Source organism: Phaseolus vulgaris, chromosome 11 (assembly GCF_051622355.1).
Source record: "Phaseolus vulgaris cultivar YP4 chromosome 11, ASM5162235v1, whole genome shotgun sequence".
In the NCBI taxonomy this organism is placed as follows: domain Eukaryota; kingdom Viridiplantae; phylum Streptophyta; class Magnoliopsida; order Fabales; family Fabaceae; genus Phaseolus; species Phaseolus vulgaris.
In genome coordinates, this window is record NC_143508.1 from 10,552,575 (window position 1) to 10,564,533 (window position 11,959).

Consider the following 11,959-nt stretch of genomic DNA (forward strand, 5'->3'; position numbering starts at 1 on the left):
CTGAAAACTAAAATTGAGAAAAAAATAGCTCATTAAAAATTGACATCTATACATATAAAACTAGAATTGTAAATATTATAATAAGATAATTAATTTTAAAATGTGGTTTATTTAATGAAAAAACATAACTCCTAAAAAAAGTTAATTGAAGAGAATATATTTAAATTTATGATAGAAATAATCCAGTAGTGAATTTAGTGGCGAAGATGTGATACTTGGCGGTAGATTCTAATTTGAATGACATTATAACGTATTATTTTGATGATAGATATTGGAATAGGATAAAAATAGTATTGATGATAATTAATTGAGTGAAAAAGTACTTGTCGTACAGAAAAGAAACAGTGGAACAAGATGAATGAACAAAAGATTGCATGTATGTAGAGCATTTGGAGTTCATGTGACGTACGTCATGAACGTGATTTATGTTCAAAAAGTCTAAACTTACTTTGAGCATATACTGAATATATAAATGCATCTGTTCTAAATCCAAACACGTAGTGATTAAATTCAGAAAAGGACTTCTATGTATGCATTAGCACCAATCCAATACAGCAATTTCACTCATCATTCTAGTTTCAAATTATTTGTTCTAAATTTCTCAATTTCACTGTTAATTATAATTTTTGAATTGGTAGGTCCAAAGATTGAAGGACTAAAATACGAATTACTTATTGGAAAACTTATTAAACAACTATTAATATTATGTCTTTTCTTAATAATAACACGTAATATGATAAAAAATATTATACGGTTATACGGTTAAATTTGGATATCTTCTTTTAAGGGGACAGTAAATGAGAGAACGATACGGTATTTAAGAAGTTATAGAAGAGTAAAGTTGTACCTTATGCACAAGTTACTCTTTGGAGGGTGTTGGTAAATAAGTTAGCCACTAAGACTAACTTGGAGAAACGTGGGATCACACTAGAAAGTTGTGTAGTCTTTGTTGGGTGGTGGAGGAGACTAGTACCCATTTGTTCTTCGAATGCAGATTTGTTTGAGTATTGTGGAACCAATGTTGTGTGTGACTGGACGTGCAAAATGTGCTCCATAATGATTCATTGCTAAATTTCTCCTAGTTTAGGATGTGTAATGCGTCTGTTTCGGTAAATGAGGTTTGGACAGTGATTTTGATTGCAGTTGTCAACGAGATTTGGAAGCATAAAAACAATGCAATTTTTAAAGGGGGTAGTAGATGTATTGGAAGTGTTTGGTTTGGTTCAACATAAGGCTTGGTTTTGGGTTACATGCAAGTCACATTCTACGCATTTTTCCTTCTCTGATTAGTGCCTTGATCTTTTGGTTTGCATTGGGATGATCTCATGATGTACCTTTTTAGGTGTATGAGTGAAAGCCTTAGGTGATTTTTTCCCAAATTTAGATAAGAGGGGAAGATTAAAGGTTGAGTTTCATGTATAAGGGTTGGATCACCCATAAAGTGGTTCATATTTATTCATTTATTATTGCAGATAGAAAAAATGATAAAAAATATTAATTATTAATTAAAGACAGATTTATAAAATAAAATTTAATTATAAAAATTAAGTAGTGAACCTGTTATGAATTAAAGACAAGATAATGGGTCTATTAAATCTATTAGTAGTTAGTATAAATAGAAAAAATATTAATTAATAATTAATAGATATTTAAGAATTAAAATTAATTAATTATTGGAGAGTTTCTATAAATATCTCATCCTATATGTGTCATATCAAAAAATAGATAGTTCATTCCATATTGTCGAGAAAACAAGTCAAATAACAAAAGGATAAGTTACTAAAGTGAAATAAAGTGGTTCATATTTATTCATTTATTATTGCAGATAGAAAAAATGATAAAAAATATTAATTATTAATTAAAGACAGATTTATAAAATAAAATTTAATTATAAAAATTAAGTAGTGAACCTGTTATGAATTAAAGACAAGATAATGGGTCTATTAAATCTATTAGTAGTTAGTATAAATAGAAAAAATATTAATTAATAATTAATAGATATTTAAGAATTAAAATTAATTAAGTATCGGAGAGTTTCTATAAATATCTCATCCTATATGTGTCATATCAAAAAATAGATATTTCATTCCATATTGTCAAAAAACAAGTCAAATAACAAAAGGATAAGTTACTAAAGTGAAATAATTAAAAAATAACAAAAATTTAGTTCAAAATACTCTCTCCTACATGTTATGTTGTGTAAGAACAATTTTGATAATACATCAACTTGAAGAAAATGAATAAATAAAATTAAAGAAAGTTGAACAATTAAATAATTAATAGATTAGAGTTATATGAACGTGCGTCTGATACAAGTGAATAAAGATCATTGATTGGTGTTGGTGCAGTGAGCAGAAAGAAAGTCCAATTCATGAAAAAGCAGCAAACCAACAAAACACAGTCACTTTCAGCTACTTATTCCCAAATATAGAAGAACGAAACACCATGATCAACTTCCCAAACAATTATAGAGTTTACCTTTTATGGATAAAAAACATAAAATTGGGAAAGCAACTCATACAACAACGTCTTTACAACATATAATAAATTATTTAAAATATCCTTTCTATCACATGCTTTCGGTCTGCATGTAAACATAGTAAAATACATTATCCCAACAAATTTAATAAATTATTTTATTAAAAAAATAATAATTATCAAATTATATATTGTATGCAATATTATACGATATTGTATCCAATTATATATAATTAATTTAATAATGATGAAATCTCATAATTAGTGATCTCTAGCTAATTAGATTGTAATTTGGAGAGAAAAACTTCCTATATATTTCCTATACATGAAGTGATGTAAATAGACACATAAGAGAATAAGAAATATCTTTTTTTCTTACCATTTTTTATATATCATTTATCAGAGCACGGATATTGGTGCCCAGACATCCTCTCCATTTTTTATCCCCTAAATAAAAGATCATGTTTGGCAAAGAAGACATCAGTAACGAACGAGTCCGATAGAAAACTTGTACAAGGCTTCACTGCCGAGCAAATTCAGCAATTGAAAAAGGCTATTTACTCGCAAAAACAATAACAGTAAAAGTGACACGTTTGTTAGCTCTGCAGGTCTGGTTGCCCATAACTCGTCTTCTAATTATGCTTTTACGAAAGCATGGATTTTGGATAATAGAGCAACCGATCACATTGCATCTTATTCACAATTTTTCACACACACTTCATCATCATTTATTCTAAATGTTAATCTGCCCACTGGCTCGACTGCGTCCATCTCATCTACGGGCACAATTAAATTCAATGACAATATCACTCTCAAAGATGTTCATTGTGTTCCTTCTTTTAATTTAAATCTCATGTCTGTTAGTAAGATAACCAGTTCACTAAATTGTTGTGGTTGCGTTTTGCATGACTTGGCTACGGGAGGATGATTGGCTCAGGTAAACAACACGCAAGCTTATACTACATGTCGCCTATTCCAAACCAAGTCCACGCATCTCAAATTTCGACCGACCTGATTTATGGCACAAACGCCTCGGACATCCTTCTCCGGCATGTCTACAACTTGCATCTTCCTTACTACATATGAGTAAAAATCTCATTCTCATTCGTAGTATTTGTCCCAAAGCTAAACAAACAAGTTACCATTTCCTTTAAGCACAATAAAATCTCATTCTCCATTTAATCTATTGTATTGTGACATTTAGGGTCCTCATAAAACCTCAACTCATTTTGGAAAACGTTTTTTTTCTCACTATAGTTGATGTAGGGATATCGTGTGCGGAAGCGTGATAATTTTAACCAAAGATTATGAGAAATTAAAGTAACAAGTAAAGTGAGAATGATACCAGAATTTTTAGGTGGAAAACCCCTTTAAATAGAGGTAAAAAACCACCGGCGAGAGAGCCAAAACTTTCACTATAATGATACTGGGAGTACAATGAATTCCTCTCAGACTAATAGATAAATAGCCCTAAAACAAATCCTCTCTATATGGGTTAAACACTTACACCCAAAAGCAGAAATAAAGAGTATAGGAAAAGAGAGAGGAAACAAGTGTGTGTTGCTGTTTGTTGTGTTTACATTGCTTGAAGGAAGCCACTATATATAGTGGTTCTAGGAGACAACAATAATAAATACACTTAATGGTAATTAACCTCCCATTGATTGCAATTAATTGTGGCAATTAATCTCCCATTGATTGCAATTGATTGCGGCAATTAATCTCCCATTGATTGCAATTGATTGTGGCAATTAACCTCCCAATTATGACAAGAAAACGGAAACGTGAGTCATAAACCCACAAATCTCCACCTTGACTTGCCTTTGACTGGAACACTCTCTCGCCATGAAGCCTTGATTAAGTATGGATAATACCAGCTAAGTTCAGGCAATGATCGAACTTAGCCGATGGATGTGGCTTGGTCAACATGTCTGCAGGATTTTCGGTCGTATGAATTTTTTCAACAATTATATCTCCTGTATCAACAATGTCTCAGATAAAATGGTGTTTAATTTCAATGTGCTTGGTCCTTGAGTGATACTTACTGTTCCTGGTTAAGTGAACAACACTCTGACTATCACAAAATATAACAAGAACATCTTGTTGAAGACCAAGTTCACTTACCAAGCCTCGAAGCCATATATCCTCTTTCATACCTTCTGTAGCAGCAATATATTCTGCTTCAGTGGTGGACAAAACCGCAATGGCTTGAAGTGAAGAATACCAACTGATAGCAGACCCACATAGGATAAAGATGTAAGCTGAAAGTGACCTTCTCCGATCTAAATCACCACCATAGTCAGCATCAACATAGCCAACTGCTCCTCCGGGATCAGCTCTATGTTAATCAAATACCAAACCAAGATCTGGAGAACCTTTCAGATAACGAAGTATCCATTTAACGGCTTCCCAGTGTGCCTTGCCTGGATTATGCATGAACCTGCTAACAATGCTAACAGCATAAGCTAAATCAGGTCTAGTACATACCATAGCATACATGAGACTTCCAATTGCATTTGAATAGGGACATGTGACATGCGTCTTTTGTCCTCGTCTGATTTTGGACACTGATCTGATGAAAACTTGAAGTGGGCGGCAATTGGAGTATTAATAGCTTTGCAATCTCGCATTCCAAATTTGTCAAGCATCTTAAGAACATACTTCTTTTGTGATAGAAATAGTTTTCCAGCTTGACGATCTCTGTTGATCTCCATTCCCAAAATTTTCTTGGCAGGACCTAAGTCCTTCATATCAAATTCACTGCTAAGCTGAGCCTTTAACTTGTTAACTAAAAATTTATCTCTTGCAGCAATCAACATGTCATCAACATATAGCAACAAGTATACAAAAGACCCATCAGATGTCTTTTCAAAATAAACACAGTTATCATAGCTACTTCTGGAGTATCCATGTCCAACCATGAAAGAATCAAACCTCTTATACCATTGTCTTGGTGATTGCTTCAAGCCGTAAAGAGATTTTTTCAAACGACATACATGGTCCTCCTTTCCAGGTACAACGAAGCCCTCAGGTTGCTGGATGTAAATCTCTTCCTCAAGATTACCATGAAGAAAAGCAGTTTTCACATCTAACTGTTCCAGCTCCAAATCATACAAGGCAACTAAAGCAAGTAATATACGTATTGAAGTATGACGAACAACAGGAGAAAATACTTCATTAAAGTCAATACCTTTCTCTTGATTAAAACCTCTTACAACAAATCTTGCTTTATTCCTTGTACTCTCAACACCAGGGATCCCTTCTTTTATCTTAAAGATCCACTTGCAACTAATGACTCGTTTTCCTTCTGGTAACTTCACCAATTCCCATGTTTCGTTTTTGAGAAGACTCTCAACTTCTTCTTGCATAGCAGCAATCCACTTTGTTGAGTCGTCACCAGAGATAGCTTCAGAGTAATTCTTGGGTTCACCTTCTTCACCCATCTCTTGTGCAATAGTTAAAGCATAAGCAATGTTGGCAGATTCTGCAATTAATCTTTGAGTCGGTTTTCTTGGTCTCTGTTGTGGAAGTTCTTGAGTCATAGACCACGGCTGTGGTAATCCTCATCGTTTAGGTGGACATTGCTCACGTGGACTCAAATGTTCATTTGTACCATCAATAGCAGTGACTTGATCACCTTGAGTATTGGAGGAATTGGGAACGTCTTCCTCATGAGCGGGTGTTTTAATCTTAAACTCCACCTTCTCTCGAGCATCTTTCTGGTCACCTGTATCAATTGAGGAAATAACAGTATCTTTTACAGAAGAAAGCATAGCATTTTCATTAAAGGTCACATTCCGACTGTGAATTATTTTATGAGATTCTGGGTCATATAAACGATAGCCTTTAACCCCTGAGCCATAACCCAAGAAAATGCACTTCTTAGCACGAGGTTCTAATTTTCCCTCGTTTACATGAGAATAAGCAGGGCAACCAAATATTTTAAGATTAGAATAATCAACATGGTTACCTGACCAAACTTCTTCTGGAATGTTGCAATCAATTGATGTGTTAGGAGAGCGGTTTATCAGATAACATGTCGTTGAAGCCGCTTCAGCCCAAAAAGATTTGCTCAAACCAGAATGGGAGAACATGCAACGAACTCTCTCCAAGATAGTTCTATTCATTCTTTTTGCAACCTCGTTCTGTTGTGGAGTACTTGGGATGGTGAAATGTCTGGAAATGCCTTCCTTCTTGCAGAAATCATTGAATTCATTCGAACAGAACTCAAGGCCATTGTCTGTCCTTAACCTCTTTATCTTCTTGCCAGTCTGATTCTCAATCAATAATTTCCACTCTTTAAAAGTGGAAAATGCTTCATTCTTATGTTTGAGAAAATACACCCATAGTTTTTGTGAGAAATCATCAATAATTGTCATCATATAACGACATTTACCTCTGGAGGGAACTTTTGACAGACCCCAAAGATCCGAGTGAATGTAATCCAAGGTACCTTTGGTTCTGTGTATGGCTTTAGAAAAACTAACCTTTTTCTGCTTACCAAAAATGCAATGTTCACAGAAATCAACCTTTCCAGTACAGTGGTTACCAAGGTGACCCTTCTTCTTGGGGATTAGAATTCCCTTCTCACTCATGTGGCCTAATCTCATATGCCACAACTTGGTGTTATCTTTGTTGGGTGAGGCAACAGCTGCAGAACCTGTAACAGTTGAACCCTGCAGCACATACAAACTATCACATCGAATTGCCTTTAGTAACACAAGAGCTCCTTTAGACACTTTTAAAACTCCACCTTCAGCTGAGTATCTACACCCATGAGATTCAAGGGTGCCTAAGGAAATGAGATTCCGTTTCAACTCAGGGACATATCTGACACCTGTTAAAGTTCTAACAATTCCATCATGTGTCTTGATTTTGATTGTTCCTTCACCAACAACTTTGCATTGAGCATCGTTTCCCATCAAAACAAGACCATTATAAACTGGTTCATATGTGGTAAACCAATCTCTATTGTGAGACATGTGAAAAGTACAACCAGAATCAAGAATCCATTCATTTCTAGACCTTTGTTCAGTGTTGGAAGCTACAAAACAATTCCCATCAGATTCAGTTTCAACAATACTAGCTTCGGCAAATTTTTCTGGTTGTTTACCATTTCCCTTATCTTCTCTATCTTGCTTATTTTTCAATTTATAGCATTCAGAGATCTCGTGTCCCTTTTTCTTGCAATAACGACAATATTTGGAGTTCTTGCCTCTAGATTTTGACCTAGATTTATGTTTAGTGTTCCTACCTTTCTCTTGGTTTCTCCCTCTAACTACTAATCCTTCACCAGAATTTTCAGAATGAATTTGAGTATCAAATTTTTCTTTGGCTAGTAAATTAGTCTTGACATCATCAAAGCTTAAGGTAAGATAATTACCGTATAACATAATTTCTTTGAATTGTCGGTGCGAGGGTGGTAGAGAAACAATAAGTAGAACTGCTTTATCCTCATCATCAATTTTAACATCCAAATTTTCCAAATCAATTATGATGGAATTAAATTCATCAAGGTGAGATTGGATGGGAGTACCTTCGGACATTCGGAGTGTAAAGAGTCGCTCCTTTAACCGGAGTTTGTTTGCAAGACTTTTGGTCATGTATAGAGACTCCAATTTACCCCGTATGCCTGCTGTACTTTTCTCGTTGATGACCTCACGCAACACCTCATGGGACAAGCATAACTGGATTGCAGACAATGCCTTTTCATCCATCTCATCCCACTTGTCCTCCGTCATAGTGGTTGGTCTCATCATTTTACCTGCCAGAACTTTCTTTAAACCATTCTGGGTGAGAACAGCTAGCATCTGGACTCGCCAGATAGCAAAACTGATTTTACCATCAAATTTCTCAATATCCAATTTCGACATTATTGAACAATAGATCCTGGTTGAATTATCGAAAAGCTCTGATGCCAATTTGTAGAGATATCGTGTGCGGAAGCGTGATAATTTCAACCAAAGATTATGAGAAATTAAAGTAACAAGTAAAGTGAGAATGATACCAGAATTTTTAGGTGGAAAATCCCTTTAAATAGAGGTAAAAAACCACCGGCGAGAGAGCCAAAACTTTCACTATAATGATACTGGGAGTACAATGAATTCCTCTCAGACTAATAGATAAATAACCCTAAAACAAATCCTCTCTATATGGGTTAAACACTTACACCCAAAAGCAGAAATAAAGAGTATAGGAAAAGAGAGAGGAAACAAGTGTGTGTCGCTGTTTGTTGTGTTTACATTGCTTGAAGGAAGCCACTATATATAGTGGTTCTAGGAGACAACAATAATAAATACAATTAATGGTAATTAACCTCCCATTGATTGCAATTGATTGCGGCAATTAATCTCCCATTGATTGCAATTGATTGTGGCAATTAACCTCCCAATTATGACAAGAAAATGGAAACGTGAGTCATAAACCCACAGTTGATGACGATACTAGATGTACTTTATTTCTTATGAATAACAAGTCTGAAACCCAACATCTCTTAGAAACATTCATTACTTTTGCACAAAATCAATTTCAGGCATATATTAAAACCATCCGTGTTGACAACAGATTGGAATTTATTTCTATGCGTAATTTTTTTTCTCAAAAAAGGTATTGAATGTCAACGCACTTGTGTCTACACTCTTCAACAAAATGGAGTAGTAAAACGCAAACATAAATACATTTTAAACATAGCACGAGCCCTCCTATTTCAGTTCCATTTACCATTAGAATTTTGGGGGAATGCGTTTTAACCGCCACATATATCATTAATCGTTTGCCAACACCTTTACTAAAAAATAAATCACCTTTTGAGATGCTATATAATCACCCACCTTCAATTTCTCACTTAAAAACTTTTGGTTGCGTCTGTTATGCAACTGTTGTTTCACCTAAACAAAAATTTGATGTGCGTGCTCGACAGTGCATCTTCGTTGGTTATCCTCTCAATAAAAAAACATACAAATTATTTGAAATAGATGCATGAGACTTTTTTTACAAGTCGGGATGTCATCTTCCATGAAAGTATTTTCCCATTCTGCCAACAATCTCAGACGCAATCCTCACCTTCATTACAAGGTATTTTGCCCACTATTGACATTGACTTACCCACTCCTGTCCAACATTCACTCAATCAACCTTCTTCTCCTATTCGTCACAATGCACCTGAACCTCCAACAAACCAACCTTTTTCTCCTACTCGAAACAATGCACCTGAACCTCCAGCAGACCAACCTTCTTCTCCCACGCCAGGAAGCCTAGCACCTATTATTGAACCTTCTCCAACCGACCTTCCTGTTCGATGATCCAATCGCACATCAACCCCACCTTCCTGGCTTCAAGACTACGTAACGGGATCCCAAGCCAATCATTCGACCACTGCCCAAGACCGACCGAATGGAACCAGGTATCCTATGCATCATTTTCTTTCTAATTCACGATTTTCTTCTACACATAGTGCATATCTTGCTAACATCACAGCTACCAAAGAACCTCACACTTATGCTCAAGTTATCCTTGATTCAAATTGGCAAAAAGTAATGGACGAAGAGCTTTTCGCATTGCAGCTAAATCAAACATGGACCTTGACACCGTTATCCGCTGGGCAAAAACCCATCGGATGCAAATGAGTCTATAAAATAAAGTACAATTCAGATGACAACATCGACAGATATAAGGCGTGTCTTGTCGCAAAGGGGTACACTCAGATTGAAGGTGTCGACTATTCTGAAACTTTTTCACCAACAACAAAATTAACAACTTTGAGGTGTCTCCTCACCATTGCAGCAACCGAAAATTGGTTTACTCACCAGCTAGATGTGCAAAATGCCTTCTTACATGGCACATTGCATGAAATTATTTACATGGACTTGCCACTCGGGCATCATTGACAGGGGAGAACATTGTATGTCGACTCAACAAATTCCTTTATGGTCTCAAACAGGCATCTCGGACATGGTTTTCTACATTTTCTCATCTGATTAAATCGGTAGGATTTCAACAGTCCAAGACAAACTACTCTCTATTCACAAGACAAAATAACTCATCATTTATTGCCCTTTTGATTTATGTGGATGATATTCTTTTGATAGGAAATGATTTGACAGAAATTCAGCGTGTTAAAGACTGTCTATTACAACAATTTCGCATTAAAGATCTTGGAGACCTAAAATACTTTCTAGGGATTGAATTTTCCCGTTCCAAAGCTGGTATTTACATGTCCCAAAGAAAATATGCGCTTGATATTTTGTAAGATACGAGACTCACAGGTGCTCTTACAAACAAATTTCCAATGAAGCAATACCTCACACCAGATGATGGAGAATTCTTACAAAAACATGTAAGAACATAGCATGCATGAGTAACTAATTTAAGATAAGTAAATATATATACCGAAATTTTGCAAACCAACTATAAGTTTGGCTTATAGTCTTTTAAAAACATTCATCGTCTAATCTCAAATTTAAATAGCATTTAAGGTCTATAATATAGATATAAACCTTAATATAGATGATCTCATATACCATCTCTTACTCACATGATTGAATGATCATATTTCAAACACATAATGTACAAGAAAGGTAAGCTAGGGTATAATATTTCAAGTATAACACTAAATGCATACATCACTATTAATTATATCAAGAAGTTAAATGAATTTCAATTATAATATTATTTTTATTGGCTAACAATAAATAAAATAAAAAGAAACATTTCATAAATATTCCAATCTTTATAAAAAAAAAACTTAATGTATAGGGAACCATTTTTCCATCCCCATACTATCCCAAAACACTGAAATTGTCAGATTATCAAGTTTCAATTTTCCCCCATACCCAAACATGATAAAATACGCATGAAACCAATTATGAAGATATACCTTTAAGCTCAAAATATTCAGAATAGCACCGATCATTACCCATTCACAAATTACTCAAATACTTCAATTCTAAGTTAAATTAAAGAGTATAAATTACACGGTTAATTAGAACACCCTATCACTTACTTCTATATGCAAGATATAATTAATTCCTAAGAGAAAATATAGTTTATCTATATAAACACAAATAAAAAAGTTCTAGCTTTTCGTATCTAGGTTTTTCTTGTAGTCTAATGAAGATGAAGATTGGAGAGGATGATGGGCTAAAGATACCAATAATACTCTTTAATAAACTTTAATATGAAACCAACCATTTATAATTAAGCTCCAAATCATCTAAAAAGATCCCTTCTCCCAATAACCCATTAAGATTTCTAGAAGAAGAAAAGGAAAAAGAAACTTACTAAAGGTTTTCTAATTCAAAATTAGTGCTTTGTTTTTGCTTTAGTTAACTTGTGATCAACAAAATCCTAAAGAATGTAGAAAAAGAAAGACAGAGAGCGAATGAATTTCCAATGTACTCCCTCCATATTGTTATTTTTACTCTTTAACTTCTCACTTAAACCCAAAACTGAAATAAACCTTACTCTAAACTTTAACATTTTT